The following is a 16,376-nucleotide window of genomic DNA, read 5'->3' as shown; positions in this document are numbered from 1 at the left end:
GTTATGATGTTACTAATCGTGTGATATCGTTTTGAACATCGAGCAAGATGATTGTGATACGTTTGAGCATGGCACGGCATGTGAGCGTAATAGTGAGTCGCGTCCCGTTCTTATTGATTAAAAACGTTCCATATTAATTGATTTCGTTGCGAGGTTTTGACCTCTATATGAGACGTTTTTCAAATACTGCATTCATTTTTAAAACAAACCATAACCTTTATTTCATAGATAAAGGTTTTAAAAAGCTTTACGTAGATTATCAAATAATGATAATCTAAAATATCCTGTTTACACACGACCATTACATAATGGTTTACAATACATATATGTTACAACAAAATAAGTTTCTTAAATGCAGTTTTTACACAATATCATACAAGCATGGACTCCAAATCTCGTCCTTATTTAAGTATGCGACAGCGGAAGCTCTTAATAATCACCTGAGAATAAACATGCTTAAAACGTCAACAAAAATGTTGGTGAGTTATAGGTTTAACCTATATATATCAAATCATAATAATAGACCACAAGATTTCATATTTCAATACACATCCCATACATAGAGATAAAAATCATTCATATGGTGAACACCTGGTAACCGACATTAACAAGATGCATATATAAGAATATCCCCATCATTCCGGGACACCCTTCGGATATGATATAAATTTCGAAGTACTAAAGCATCCGGTACTTTGGATGGGGTCTGTTAGGCCCAATAGATCTATCTTTAGGATTCGCGTCAATTAGGGTGTCTGTTCCCTAATTCTTAGATTACCAGACTTAATAAAAAGGGGCATATTCGATTTCGATAATTCAATCATAGAATGTAGTTTCACGTACTTGTGTCTATTTTGTAAATCATTTATAAAACCTGCATGTATTCTCATCCCAAAAATATTAGATTTTAAAAGTGGGACTATAACTCACTTTCACAGATTTTTACTTCGTCGGGAAGTAAGACTTGGCCACTGGTTGATTCACGAACCTATAACAATATATACATATATATCAAAGTATGTTCAAAATATATTTACAACACTTTTAATATATTTTAATGTTTTAAGTTTATTAAGTCAGCTGTCCTCGTTAGTAACCTACAACTAGTTGTCCACAGTTAGATGTACAGGAATAAATCGATAAATATTATCTTGAATAAATCCACGACCCAATGTATACGTATCTCATTATTGATCACAACTCAAACTATATATATTTTGGAATCAACCTCAACCCTGTATAGCTAACTCCAACATTCACATATAGAGTGTCTATGGTTGTTCCGAAATATATATAGATGTGTCGACATGATAGGTCGAAACATTGTATACGTGTCTATGGTATCTCAAGATTACATAATATACAATACAAGTTGATTAAGTTATAGTTGGAATAGATTTGTTACCAATTTTCACGTAGCTAAAATGAGAAAAATTATCCAATCTTGTTTTACCCATAACTTCTTCATTTTAAATCCGTTTTGAGTGAATCAAATTGCTATGGTTTCATATGGAACTCTATTTTATGAATCTAAACAGAAAAAGTATAGGTTTATAGTCGGAAAAATAAGTTACAAGTCGTTTTTGTAAAGGTAGTCATTTCAGTCGAAAGAACGACGTCTAGATGACCATTTTAGAAAACATATTTTCACTTTGAGTTTAACCATAATTTTTGGATATAGTTTCATGTTCATAATAAAAATAATTTTCTCAGAATAACAACTTTTAAATCAAAGTTTATCATAGTTTTTAATTAACTAACCCAAAACAGCCCGCGGTGTTACTACGACGGCGTAAATCCGGTTTTACGGTGTTTTTCGTGTTTCCGGGTTTTAAATCATTAAGTTAGCATATCATATAGATATAGAACATGTGTTTAGTTGATTTTAAAAGTCAAGTTAGAAGGATTAACTTTTGTTTGCGAACAAGTTTAGAATTAACTAAACTATGTTCAAGTGATTACAAGTTTAAACCTTCGAATAAGATAGCTTTATATGTATGAATCGAATGATGTTATGAACATCATTACTACCTTAAGTTCCTTGGATAAACCTACTGGAAAAGAGAAAAATGGATCTAGCTTCAACGGATCCTTGGATGGCTCGAAGTTCTTGAAGCAGAGTCATGACACGAAAACAAGTTCAAGTAAGATCATCACTTGAAATAAGATTGTTATAGTTATAGAAATTGAACGAAAGTTTGAATATGATTATTACCTTGTATTAGAATGATAACCTACTGTAAGAAACAAAGATTTCTTGAGGTTGGATGATCACCTTACAAGATTGGAAGTGAGCTAGCTAACTTGAAAGTATTCTTGATGTTATGTAACTAGAACTTGTAGAATATATGAAGAACACTTAGAACTTGAAGATAGAACTTGAGAGAGATCAATTAGATGAAGAAAATTGAAGAATGAAAGTGTTTGTAGGTGTTTTTGGTCGTTGGTGTATGGATTAGATATAAAGGATATGTAATTTTGTTTTCATGTAAATAAGTCATGAATGATTACTCATATTTTTGTAATTTTATGAGATATTTCATGCTAGTTGCCAAATAATGGTTCCCACATGTGTTAGGTGACTCACATGGGCTGCTAAGAGCTGATCATTGGAGTGTATATACCAATAGTACATACATCTAAAAGCTGTGTATTGTACGAGTACGAATACGGGTGCATACGAGTAGAATTGTTGATGAAACTGAACGAGGATGTAATTGTAAGCATTTTTGTTAAGTAGAAGTATTTTGATAAGTGTATTGAAGTCTTTAAAAAGTGTATAAATACATATTAAAACACTACATGTATGTACATTTTAACTGAGTCGTTAAGTCATCGTTAGTCGTTACATGTAAGTGTTGTTTTGAAACCTTTAGGTTAACGATCTTGTTAAATGTTGTTAACCCAATGTTTATAATATCAAATGAGATTTTAAATTATTATATTATCATGATATTATCATGTATGAATATCTCTTAATATGATATATATACATTAAATGTCTTTACAACGATAATCGTTACATATATGTCTCGTTTAAAAATCATTAAGTTAGTAGTCTTGTTTTTACATATGTAGTTCATTGTTAATATACTTAATGATATGTTTACTTATCATAGTATCATGTTAACTATATATATATCCATATATATGTCATCATATAGTTTTTACAAGTTTTAACGTTCGTGAATCACCGGTCAACTTGGGTGGTCAATTGTCTATATGAAACATATTTCAATTAATCAAGTCTTAACAAGTTTGATTGCTTAACATGTTGGAAACATTTAATCATGTAAATATCAATCTCAATTAATATATATAAACATGGAAAAGTTCGGGTCACGACAGTACCTACCCGTTAAATAAATTTCGTCCCGAAATTTTAAGCTGTTGAAGGTGTTGACGAATCTTCTGGAAATAGATGCGGGTATTTCTTCTTCATCTGATCTTCACGCTCCCAGGTGAACTCGGGTCCTCTACGAGCATTCCATCAAACCTTAACAATTGGTATCTTGTTTTGCTTAAGTCTTTTAACCTCACGATCCATTATTTCGACGGGTTCTTCGATGAATAGAAGTTTTTCGTTGATTTGGATTTCATCTAACGGAATAGTGAGATCTTCTTTAGCAAAACATTTCTTCAAATTCGAGACGTGGAAAGTGTTATGTATAGCCACGAGTTGTTGAGGTAACTCAAGTCGGTAAGCTACTGGTCCGACACGACCAATAATCTTGAATGGTCCAATATACCTTGGATTTAATTTCCCTCGTTTACCAAATCGAACAACGCCTTTCCAAGGTGCAACTTTAAGCATGACCATCTCTCCAATTTTAAATTCTATATCTTTTTTTTAATGTCAGCGTAGCTCTTTTGTCGACTTTGGGCGGTTTTCAACCGTTGTTGAATTTGAATGATCTTCTCGGTAGTTTCCTGTATAATCTCCGGACCCGTAATCTGTCTATCCCCCACTTCACTCCAACAAATCGAAGACCTGCACTTTCTACCATAAAGTGCTTCAAACGGTGCCATCTCAATGCTTGAATGGTAGCTGTTGTTGTAGGAAAATTCTGCTAACGGTAGATGTCGATCCCAACTGTTTCCGAAATCAATAACACATGCTCGTAGCATGTCTTCAAGCATTTGTATCATCCTTTCGCTCTGTCCATCAGTTTGTGGATGATAGGCAGTACTCATGTCTAGACGAGTTCCTAATGCTTGCTGTAATGTCTGCCAGAATCTTGAAATAAATCTGCCATCCCTATCAGAGATAATAGAGATTGGTATTCCATGTCTGGAGATGACTTCCTTCAAATACAGTCATGCTAACTTCTCCATCTTGTCATCTTCTCTTATTGGCAGGAAGTGTGCTGATTTGGTGAGACGATCAACTATTACCCAAATAGTATCAAAACCACTTGCAGTCCTTGGCAATTTAGTGATGAAATCCATGGTAATGTTTTCCCATTTCCATTCCGGGATTTCGGGTTGTTGAAGTAGACCTGATGGTTTCTGATGCTCAGCTTTGACCTTAGAACATGTCAAACATTCTCCTACGTATTTAGCAACATCGGCTTTCATACCCGGCCACCAAAAATGTTTCTTGAGATCCTTGTACATCTTCCCCGTTCCAGGATGTATTGAGTATCTGGTTTTATGAGTTTCTCTAAGTACCATTTCTCTCATATCTCCAAATTTTGGTACCCAAATCCTTTCAGCCCTATACCGGGTTCCGTCTTCCCGAATATTAAGATGCTTCTCCGATCCTTTGGGTATTTCATCCTTTAAATTTCCCTTTTTTAAAATTCCTTGTTGCGCCTCCTTTATTTGAGTAGTAAGGTTATTATGAATCATTATATTCATAGATTTTACTCGAATGCGTTCTCTGTCCTTCCTGCTCAAGGCATCGGCTACCACATTTGCCTTCCCCGGGTGGTAACGAATCTCAAAGTCGTAATCATTCAATAATTCAATCCACCTACGCTGCCTCATATTCAGTTGTTTCTGATTAAATATGTGTTGAAGACTTTTGTGGTCGGTATATATAATACTTTTGACCCCATATAAGTAGTGCCTCCAAGTCTTTAATGCAAAAACAACCGCGCCTAATTCCAAATCATGCGTCGTATAATTTTGTTCGTGAATCTTCAATTGTCTAGACGCATAAGCAATCACCTTCGTTCGTTGCATTAATACACAACCGAGACCTTGCTTTGATGCGTCACAATAAATCACAAAATCATCATTCCCTTCAGGCAATGACAATATAGGTGCCGTAGTTAGCTTTTTCTTCAATAACTGAAACGCTTTCTCTTGTTCATCATTCCATTCAAATTTCTTCCCTTTATGCGTTAATGCAGTCAAGGGTTTTGCTATTCTGGAAAAGTCTTGGATGAACCTTCTGTAGTAACCAGCTAGTCCTAAAAACTGGCGTATGTGTTTCGGAGTTTTCGGGGTTTCCCACTTTTCAACAGTTTCTATCTTTGCCGGATCCACCTTAATACCTTCTTTGTTCACTATGTGACCGAGGAATTGAACTTCTTCCAACTAAAATGCACACTTTGAAAACTTAGCGTACAATTCTTCCTTCCTCAATACTTCTAACACCTTTCTCAAATGTTCACCGTGTTCTTGGTCATTCTTTGAGTAAATAAGTATGTCATCAATGAAAACAATGACAAACTTGTCAAGGTATGGTCCACACACTCGGTTCATAAGGTCCATGAACACAGCTGGTGCATTAGTTAAACCAAACGACATGACCATAAACTCGTAATGACCGTAACGTGTTCTAAAAGCAGTCTTTGGAATATCATCTTCTTTCACCCGCATTTGGTGATACCCGGAACGTAAGTCAATCTTTGAATAAACAGACGAGCCTTGTAGTTGATCAAATAAGTCGTCGATTCTCGGTAGTGGGTAGCGGTTCTTGATGGTAAGTTTGTTCAACTCTCGGTAGTCGATACACAACCTGAATGTACCATCTTTCTTCTTGACAAACAAAACAGGAGCTCCCCACGGTTATGTGCTTGGTCGAATGAAACCACGCTCTAAAAGTTCTTGTAATTGGCTTTGCAGTTCTTTCATTTCGCTGGGTGCGAGTCTGTAAGGAGCACGAGCTATTGGTGCAGCTCCTGGTACAAGATCTATTTGAAATTCAACGGATCGATGTGGGGGTAATCCCGGTAATTCTTTTGGAAATACATCGGGAAATTCTTTTGCAATGGGAACATCATTGATGCTATTTTCTTCAGTTTGTACTTTCTCGACGTGTGCTAGAACAGCATAGCAACCTTTTCTTATTAGTTTTTGTGCCTTCAAATTACTAATAAGATGTAGCTTCGTGTTGCCCTTTTCTCCGTACACCATTAAGGGTTTTCCTTTTTCTCGTATAATGCGAATTGCATTTTTGTAACAAACGATCTCTGCTTTCACTTCTTTCAACCAGTCCATACCGATTATCACATCAAAACTCCCTAACTCTACTGGTATCAAATCAATCTTAAATGTTTCGCTAACCAGTTTAATTTCTCGATTCCGACATATATTATCTGCTGAAATTAATTTACCATTTGCTAATTTGAGTAAAAATTTACTATCCAAAGGCGTCAATGGACAACTTAATTTAGCACAAAAATCTCTACTCATATAGCTTCTATCCGCACCCGAATCAAATAAAACGTAAGCAGATTTATTGTCAATAAGAAACGTACCCGTAACAAGCTCCGGGTCTTCCTGTGCCTCTGCCGCATTAATATTGAAAACTCTTCCGCGGCCTTGTCCATTCGTGTTCTCCTGGTTCGGGCAATTTCTAATAATGTGGCCCAGTTTTCCACATTTATAACAAACTACATTGGCATAACTTGCTCCGACACTACTTGCTCCGCCATTACTCATTCAGACACCATTTGTTCCTTTCGTTCTATTAACCCCTGGTCCGTAGACCTCACACTTCACCGCGTTATGACCATTTCTTTTACACTTGTTGCAAAATTTGGTGCAGAACCCCGAGTGATACTTTTCACACCTTTGGCATAGCTGCTTCTGATTGTTGTTGTTGTTGCGGTTATTATTGTTGTTGAGATGATTGTTGTAGTTGCTGTTGTTGTTGTTGTTGTTGTTGTTGTTGTTGTTGTTGTTGGGCCGTTTGTTGTAGTTGCGATTGATGTTGCGATTGTTGGGATAATTGTTGCGATTATTGTTGTAATTGCTGTTGTTGTTGTATTGGTGATTCTTATCACCGTTTTCCTCCCACTTTCTTTTGACTTGCTTCACATTGGCCTCTTCAGCAGTCTGTTCTTTAATTATTTCTTCAATCTGGTTCACTAGTTTGTGAGCCATTCTACATGCCTGTTGTATGGAGGCGGGCTCGTGTGAACTTATATCTTCTTGGATTCTTTCCGGTAATCCTTTCACAAACGCGTCGATCTTCTCTTCCTCATCTTCGAATGCTCCCGGATACAATAGGCACAATTCTGTGAATCGTCTTTCGTACGTGGTAATATCAAATCCTTGGGTTCGTAACCCTCTAAGTTCTGTCTTGAGCTTATTGACCTTGGTTCTGGGACGGTACTTCTCGTTCATCAAGTGCTTGAATGCTGACCACGGTAGTGCGTACGCATCGTCTTGTCCCACTTGCTCTAGATAGGTATTCCACCATGTTAACGCAGAACCTGTGAAGGTATGCGTAGCGTACTTCACTTTGTCCTCTTCAGTACACTTACTTATGGCAAACACCGATTCGACCTTCTCGGTCCACCGTTTCAATCCGATCGGTCCTTCGATTCCATCAAATTCCAAAGGTTTGCAGGCAGTGAATTCTTTGTAGGTGCATCCTACACGATTTCCTGTACTGCTAGATCCAAGGTTATTGTTGGTATGTAGCGCCGCCTGTACTGCGGCTATGTTTGAAGCTAGAAAAGTACGGAATTCCTCTTCATTCATATTCACGGTGTGTCGAGTAGTCGGTGCCATTTCCTTCAAAATAGTCAAATGGAACAAGTTAATCATACAGAATATTAAGAGTAGTTAATAGTATTTCGTAGCATAATATGAACTCATTTATAAAAGCTTTTTCTTCATATTAGCGTTTTATAAGTTTAAATTCGGGTAGTACCTACCCGTTAAGTTCATACTTAGTAGCTAATATACAATTCAACTACTACAATTCTATATGAAAAACTGATTATAATAATATTTCGCGTTCAAACTTTTACACAATATTTTACAAACTTACAATACCGCTTATTTTACATATAGCATGAAATATAGCACAAATAAATTTGATACAAGATGGTTGTGAAGATAATTCTAGCTAGTACACAAGTCGTTCAGCAAAGGCAATAAAGACACGTAATTCATACGTCCAGAAACAAGTCATGCATTCTGGTTTTACTAGGATTACTTCACATCCCTGGTCTTGTGGAACATAACCGTTATGGCCGTTGATAAGACAGCTTGTTGTAACATCGTCAAAGGGACGAGGGTTACGTAATGTCCAACAGTCCCGTAACAATCTAAAAACCTCATTTCTTACCCCAATTACCGACTCCGTCACTTGTGGAAATGTTTTGTTTAATAGTTGTAGCCCGATGTTCTTGTTCTCACTTTGGTGAGAAGCGAACATTACTAATCCGTAAGCATAACATGCTTCTTTATGTTGCATGTTAGCCGCTTTTTCTAAATCACGAAGTCCAATATTCGGATATATTGAGTCAAAATAATTCCTTAACCCATTGCGTAAAATAGCATTTGGGTTCTCCGCAATATATGCGTCAAAGTAAACACATCGTAACTTATGGATTTCCCAATGTGATATCCCCCATCTTTCGAACGAAAGCCTTTTATAAACCAAGGCATTCTTGGAACGTTCTTCGAATGTCTTACAAACTGATCTCGCCTTAAATAGTTGTGCCGAAGAATTCTGACCGACTCTAGACAAGATTTCATCAATCATGTCTCCGGGTAGGTCTCTTAAAATATTGGGTTGTCTATCCATTTTGTGTTTTTATACTGTAAAATAGACAAGAGTTAGATTCATAAAAAAAAATACTTATTAATACAAGCAATTTTTACATATATCATAAAGCATAAGCACACTATATTACATATATTACACCACACGAATACAACTATCTTATTCCGACTCGCTTATTTCTTCTTCTTCGATTTTGGTTCGTTTTGCCAAGTTTCTAGGGATATATGATGTTCCCCTAATACGAGCCGTCGTTTTCCACATTGGTTTAGAAAAACCTGGTGGTTTAGAGGTTCCCGGGTCATTGTTACAACTTAAGGACTTCGGGGGTTGACGATACATATAAAGTTCATCGGGGTTGGAATTAGATTTCTCTATTTTTATGCCCTTTCCCTTATTATTTTCTTTTGCCTTTTTAAATTTAGTTAGGGTAATTTCTATAACATCATCGGAATTCTCGTCGGAATCCGATTCATCGGAGAATTGGTAATCCTCCCAATATTTTGCTTCCTTGGCGGAAACACCATTGACCATAATTAACCTTGGTCGGTTGGTTAAGGATTTTCTTTTACTTAACCGTTTTATAATTTCACCCACCGATTCTATTTCTTCATCCGATTCCGATTCTTCTTCCGGTTCCAATTCTTCTTCCGGTTCCTCTTCGGGAACTTGTGAATCAGTCCACGAATCATTCCAATTTACATTTGACTCTTCATTATTATTAGGTGAGTCAATGGGACTTGTTCTAGAGGTAGACATCTATCACATAATATCAAACGCGTTAAGAGATTAATATATCACATAATATTCACATGTTAAAAATATATAGTTTCCAACAAAATTTGTTAAGCAATCATTTTTCAAGTAAACACGGTCGAAGTCAAGACTCACTAATGCATCCTAACAAACTCGATAAGACACACTAATGCAAAATTCTGGTTCTCTAAGACCAACGCTCGGATACCAACTGAAATGTCCCGTTCTTATTGATTAAAAACGTTCCATATTAATTGATTTCGTTGCGAGGTTTTGACCTCTATATGAGACGTTTTTCAAAGACTGCATTCATTTTTAAAACAAACCATAACCTTTATTTCATAGATAAAGGTTTTAAAAAGCTTTACGTAGATTATCAAATAATGATAATCTAAAATATCCTGTTTACACACGACCATTACATAATGGTTTACAATACAAATATGTTACAACAAAATAAGTTTCTTGAATGCAGTTTTTACACAATATCATACAAGCATGGACTCCAAATCTCGTCCTTATTTAAGTATGCGACAGCGGAAGCTCTTAATAATCACCTGAGAAAAAACATGCTTAAAACGTCAACAAAAATGTTGGTGAGTTATAGGTTTAACCTATATATATCAAATTATAATAATAGACCACAAGATTTCATATTTCAATACACATCCCATACATAGAGATAAAAATCATTCATATGGTGAACACCTGGTAACCGACATTAACAAGATGCATATATAAGAATATCCCCATCATTCCGGGACACCCTTCGGATATGATATAAATTTAGAAGTACTAAAGCATCCGGTACTTTGGATGGGGTCTGTTAGGCCCAATAGATCTATCTTTAGGATTCGCGTCAATTAGGGTGTCTGTTCCCTAATTCTTAGATTACCAGACTTAATAAAAAGGGGCATATTCGATTTCGATAATTCAACCATAGAATGTAGTTTCACGTACTTGTGTCTATTTTGTAAATCATTTATAAAACCTGCATGTATTCTCATCCCAAAAATATTAGATTTTAAAAGTGGGACTATAACTCACTTTCACAGATTTTTACTTCGTCGGGAAGTAAGACTTGGCCACTGGTTGATTCACGAACCTATAACAATATATACATATATATCAAAGTATGTTCAAAATATATTTACAACACTTTTAATATATTTTGATGTTTTAAGTTTATTAAGTCAGCTGTCCTCGTTAGTAACCTACAACTAGTTGTCCACAGTTAGATGTACAGAAATAAATCGATAAATATTATCTTGAATCAATCCACGACCCAGTGTATACATATCTCAGTATTGATCACAACTCAAACTATATATATTTTGGAATCAACCTCAACCCTGTATAGCTAACTCCAACATTCACATATAGAGTGTCTATGGTTGTTCCGAAATATATATAGATGTGTTGACATGATAGGTCGAAACATTGTATACGTGTCTATGTTATCTCAAGATTACATAATATACAATACAAGTTGATTAAGTTATAGTTGGAATAGATTTGTTACCAATTTTCACGTAGCTAAAATGAGAAAAATTATCCAATCTTGTTTTACCCATAACTTCTTCATTTTAAATCCGTTTTGAGTGAATCAAATTGCTATGGTTTCATATTGAACTCTATTTTATGAATCTAAATAGAAAAAGTATAGGTTTATAGTCGGAAAAATAAGTTACAAGTCGTTTTTGTAAAGGTAGTAATTTCAGTCGAAAGAACGACGTCTAGATGACCATTTTAGAAAACATACTTCCACTTTGAGTTTAACCATAATTTTTGGATATAGTTTCATGTTCATAATAAAAATAATTTTCTCAGAATAACAACTTTTAAATCAAAGTTTATCATAGTTTTACATTAACTAACCCAAAACAGCCCGCGGTGTTACTACGACGGCGTAAATCCGGTTTTACGGTGTTTTTCGTGTTTCCAGGTTTTAAATCATTAAGTTAGCATATCATATAGATATAGAACATGTGTTTAGTTGATTTTAAAAGTCAAGTTATAAGGATTAACTTTTGTTTGCGAACAAGTTTAGAATTAACTAAACTATGTTCTAGTGATTACAAGTTTAAACCTTCGAATAAGATAGCTTTAAATGTATGAATCGAATGATGTTATGAACATCATTACTACCTTAAGTTCCTTGGATAAACCTACTGGAAAAGAGAAAAATGGATCTAGCTTCAACGGATCCTTGGATGGCTCGAAGTTCTTGAAGCAAAGTCATGACACGAAAACAAGTTCAAGTAAGATCATCACTTGAAATAAGATTGTTATAGTTATAGAAATTGAACCAAAGTTTGAATATGATTATTACCTTGTATTAGAATGATAACCTACTGTAAGAAACAAAGATTTCTTGAGGTTGGATGATCACCTTACAAGATTGGAAGTGAGCTAGCAAACTTGAAAGTATTCTTGATTTTATGTAACTAGAACTTGTAGAATATATGAAGAACACTTAGAACTTGAAGATAGAACTTGAGAGAGATCAATTAGATGAAGAAAATTGAAGAATGAAAGTGTTTGTAGGTGTTTTTGGTCGTTGGTGTATGGATTAGATATAAAGGATATGTAATTTTGTTTTCATGTAAATAAGTCATGAATGATTACTCATATTTTTGTAATTTTATGAGATATTTCATGCTAGTTGCCAAATGATGGTTCCCACATGTGTTAGGTGACTCACATGGGCTCCTAAGAGCTGATCATTGGAGTGTATATACCAATAGTACATACATCTAAAAGCTGTGTATTGTACGAGTACGAATACGGGTGCATACGAGTAGAATTGTTGATGAAACTGAACGAGGATGTAATTGTAAGCATTTTTGTTAAGTAGAAGTATTTTGATAAGTGTATTGAAGTCTTTAAAAAGTGTATAAATACATATTAAAACACTACATGTATATACATTTTAACTGAGTCGTTAAGTCATCGTTAGTCGTTACATGTAAGTGTTGTTTTGAAACCTTTAGGTTAACGATCTTGTTAAATGTTGTTAACCCAATGTTTATAATATCAAATGAGATTTTAAATTATTATATTATCATGATATTATCATGTATGAATATCTCTTAATATGATATATATACATTAAATGTCTTTACAACGATAATCGTTACATATATGTCTCGTTTAAAAATCATTAAGTTAGTAGTCTTGTTTTTACATATGTAGTTCATTGTTAATATACTTAATGATATGTTTACTTATCATAGTATCATGTTAACTATATATATATCCATATATATGTCATCATATAGTTTTTACAAGTTTTAACGTTCATGAATCACCGGTCAACTTGGGTGGTCAATTGTCTATATGAAACATATTTCAATTAATCAAGTCTTAACAAGTTTGATTGCTTAACATGTTGGAAACATTTAATCATGTAAATATCAATCTCAATTAATATATATAAACATGGAAAAGTTCGGGTCACTACATCGCGACCACTATTACGGTTGCAAGTCAAGTCAAGCAAGGATGTGCGACAAGTATCGAGCTAGATGTGGTGTGTGTGCGGTCATATGCATAGGTATATTTGGGTATTAAATTGTTGGTGATGTCTAATCCATTATTAATCTTTAGAATGAAGACGAGAAAAGGAACGAATACGAATGGCAATGGTGGTCCCTCTCATGTGGAGGAAGATGAGATGACTACCAAGATCGAGACCGCTTTAGAAAACTATATTTCGGTTTTCTCACGAAGGGTTAAACAAATATTCGAAGAGTCGGTTTCGGAATAAATTGTTGATATGATTCAAGAACGGATGACTAATGCCGTTAAAGAAGAAGTTGAAAAGAGGTTTCCTAGACCTCAAAATGTGGGCGAGTTGGAGTTTAGCTATAAGAACTTCTTGGGGACTAAGCCTCCTCACTTTCACGGGGATCCCGACCCCATGAAAAGTGTAGCTTGGATCTCTGATGTTGAAGGTTGTTTTCGCACGACCGAGTGCCCACCCGAGAAGAAGACTAGACTTGCTACTAGTTTGTTTAGGGGTCATGCTAAAGATTGGCTCGATGGTAAAATTGATATGGTGGGTGATGCGGTTTTTGTAGGGTTATCTTGGGCGGATTTCAAGAAAGAGTTTTTCCTTGAATATCGTACGCAAGAGGATCTTTCCAAATTGCGCAACGAGTTAAGGAACATGCGTCAAGGGTCTTTGGACCTAAACACTCTCAAAACCAACTTTCTCTCAAAGGCGCGTTTTTGCCCCGAGTATGTGAGGAATGATCAATTGTTAATGGAAGACTTTCATGCGACCCTTAGAGACGATTTGAAGGGTAAAATTAGTATTGGTCAAGTTGAGACTTTTGCTAAGCTTTTGGCGGTGGCGAAGGGGTTTGAAGCGCAAGCTCCGAGTCCGGTTAGTTATGCGCCAAGTAAAAGAAAGTTTGAAGCTTCTAGTTTTTCGAACAAGAAGAGTAAGGGAGCAACCGAAAGTGTCGGTAGCGTGAAGAGGGGTGCTTCTAGTGGTCACATGGTCACATGTTTCAATTGTGGGAAAAAGGGTCACTACTCTCGTGATTGTCCAAAACCGGCTACTAATACAATCACGTGTTTTAATTGTCAAAAAGAAGGGCACCGAAAGTCGGAGTGCCCCGAACTCCGAAATGATCATGTTAAAAAAATGGAGAAGGCGGCGGGGTCGGATAGGGGACGTAATTATTTGATGACTAATGACGAAGCCAAGCAATCCAATGAAGTCGTTTCAGGTACTTTCATGGTTAACTCTAATCCGGCAAGGATTCTCTTTGATAGCGGTGCAAATTTATCGTTTGTGTCTCCAAAATTTGTGCCTAAACTTAATGAACCGTTAGCTAAGTTAAGTCGTCTGGTAGAAGTCGAAATAGCGGATGGCAAGACGGTGCTAGTGGTCGATGTGTGTAAGAATTGTAATGTTGTGTTTGGTTCCGAGAACTTTAATATTGATCTCATTCCGATGACGTTGGGTGATTTTGATATCGTGGTTGGTATGGATTGGCTCGATCATAACAGAGCCGATATTGCGTGCCATGAAAAATCTATTCGTGTGAAGACCCCAAGTGGGGGAGAGTTAATTATTCATGGTGATAAACGAAGGAGACCAGTGCCGATATGCACTTTTGCACGGGCACGTCGACTCGTTGTTACCGGTGGAATGGTTTTCCTTGCTCATGTTGTTGATACTCGTGATGAGCCACCACCTATTCGTGAAATTCCGGTGGTAAGTGAATTTGAAGATGTTTTTCCGGACGAATTACCGGGTGTTCCGGCGGAAAGACAAGTCGAATTTCGCATTGAGTTGGTTCCGGGAGCTACTCCCATTGCTAAAACTCCTTATCGTTTAGCACCAACAGAAATGCAAGAATTGTTGAATCAAATTCAAGAGTTACTTGAGAAGGGTTTTATTCGACCGAGTGCTTCGCCATGGGGTGCTCCGGTCTTGTTCGTGAAGAAGAAAGATGGTAGTTGTGACAACCCGGAAATTTCCAACCAAATTTAAACTTTAATATTTATATGTTTCCGACACGATAAGCAATATTTGTTAAGTTAAATTTCAAGAATTTTAAACTATGTTCATACATTCATTCAACTTCGACCAAGTTCCAACGATTCACGAACCATTTAACGAATATGATTATATATGTATATGTGTATATATATTATAACTTGAAATGTAAACAAAATATTAGATTAAATACTTTATATGATTGTATCTGTTTCAAAATATTTATCAATGGAATTAGAAGATAAGATCAAATGATTGAATTATCAGATATATTGAATTATGATTACAAGTCTCTGTTGAAAGGCCCACGTTGATTTGAGAAATCTTTCCATTTTAACAATATTCGGAAAATGGTAAAGTGATTTATAAATAAGAACAAATTGTCAATCATTGAGAACTAGACAAAGGATAGTGGAAGATTGAATCTCATAAAGACTCGATTGATCTATTTAGTTTTAAACGTACAAAAACATTTTCAGTTTAAAAAGAACTTTATTATTAAAACGTATATAACTTTTATAAATATCTAGAACCACTTTTGACAACTCATTACTTAACTAGTATGATAAAGATAACGATATTTATATTTTATTTTATATATATAACGATTTAAATTAATATTATATATATTTATACGCGTATTATACGTACATAGTTTTATACTTTTACTATACTTAAACTTTACCTTTACTTTATTTTTACTTTACTTTAACTTTAATAATTCACTTTAATAATTCATACTTTAATAATTCACTTTAATAATTCATACTTTAATAATTCACTTTAATAATTCATACTTTAATAATTCACTTTAATAATTCATACTTTAATAATTCACTTTAATAATTTAAAAATCTATTATAAATAGAATTCAATAGGTTTCATTACTTCATAGAAACTTGAAAATATTTTTCTCTAAACTCTCTCAATCGATTTACATATATATATTTACTCCGTATTATTTCAAGATATTATTAGTATACATAAAATATTACGACGGAGTGCTGTCCGAGTGATTTCGAAATTGTTTTTCGAGTGGGATAGGATTAAGGAAATTATGGGTTATAGCTATGGAGGTGATTGAGTATGGTTCATGGGTATGCTCGTGAGGTCAATATAGTGTTTATCATTTCC

Source organism: Rutidosis leptorrhynchoides, chromosome 5, assembly GCF_046630445.1.
Source record: "Rutidosis leptorrhynchoides isolate AG116_Rl617_1_P2 chromosome 5, CSIRO_AGI_Rlap_v1, whole genome shotgun sequence".
NCBI classification, from domain to species: Eukaryota; Viridiplantae; Streptophyta; class Magnoliopsida; order Asterales; family Asteraceae; genus Rutidosis; species Rutidosis leptorrhynchoides.
Note: the sequence above shows the minus strand (reverse complement) of the source record.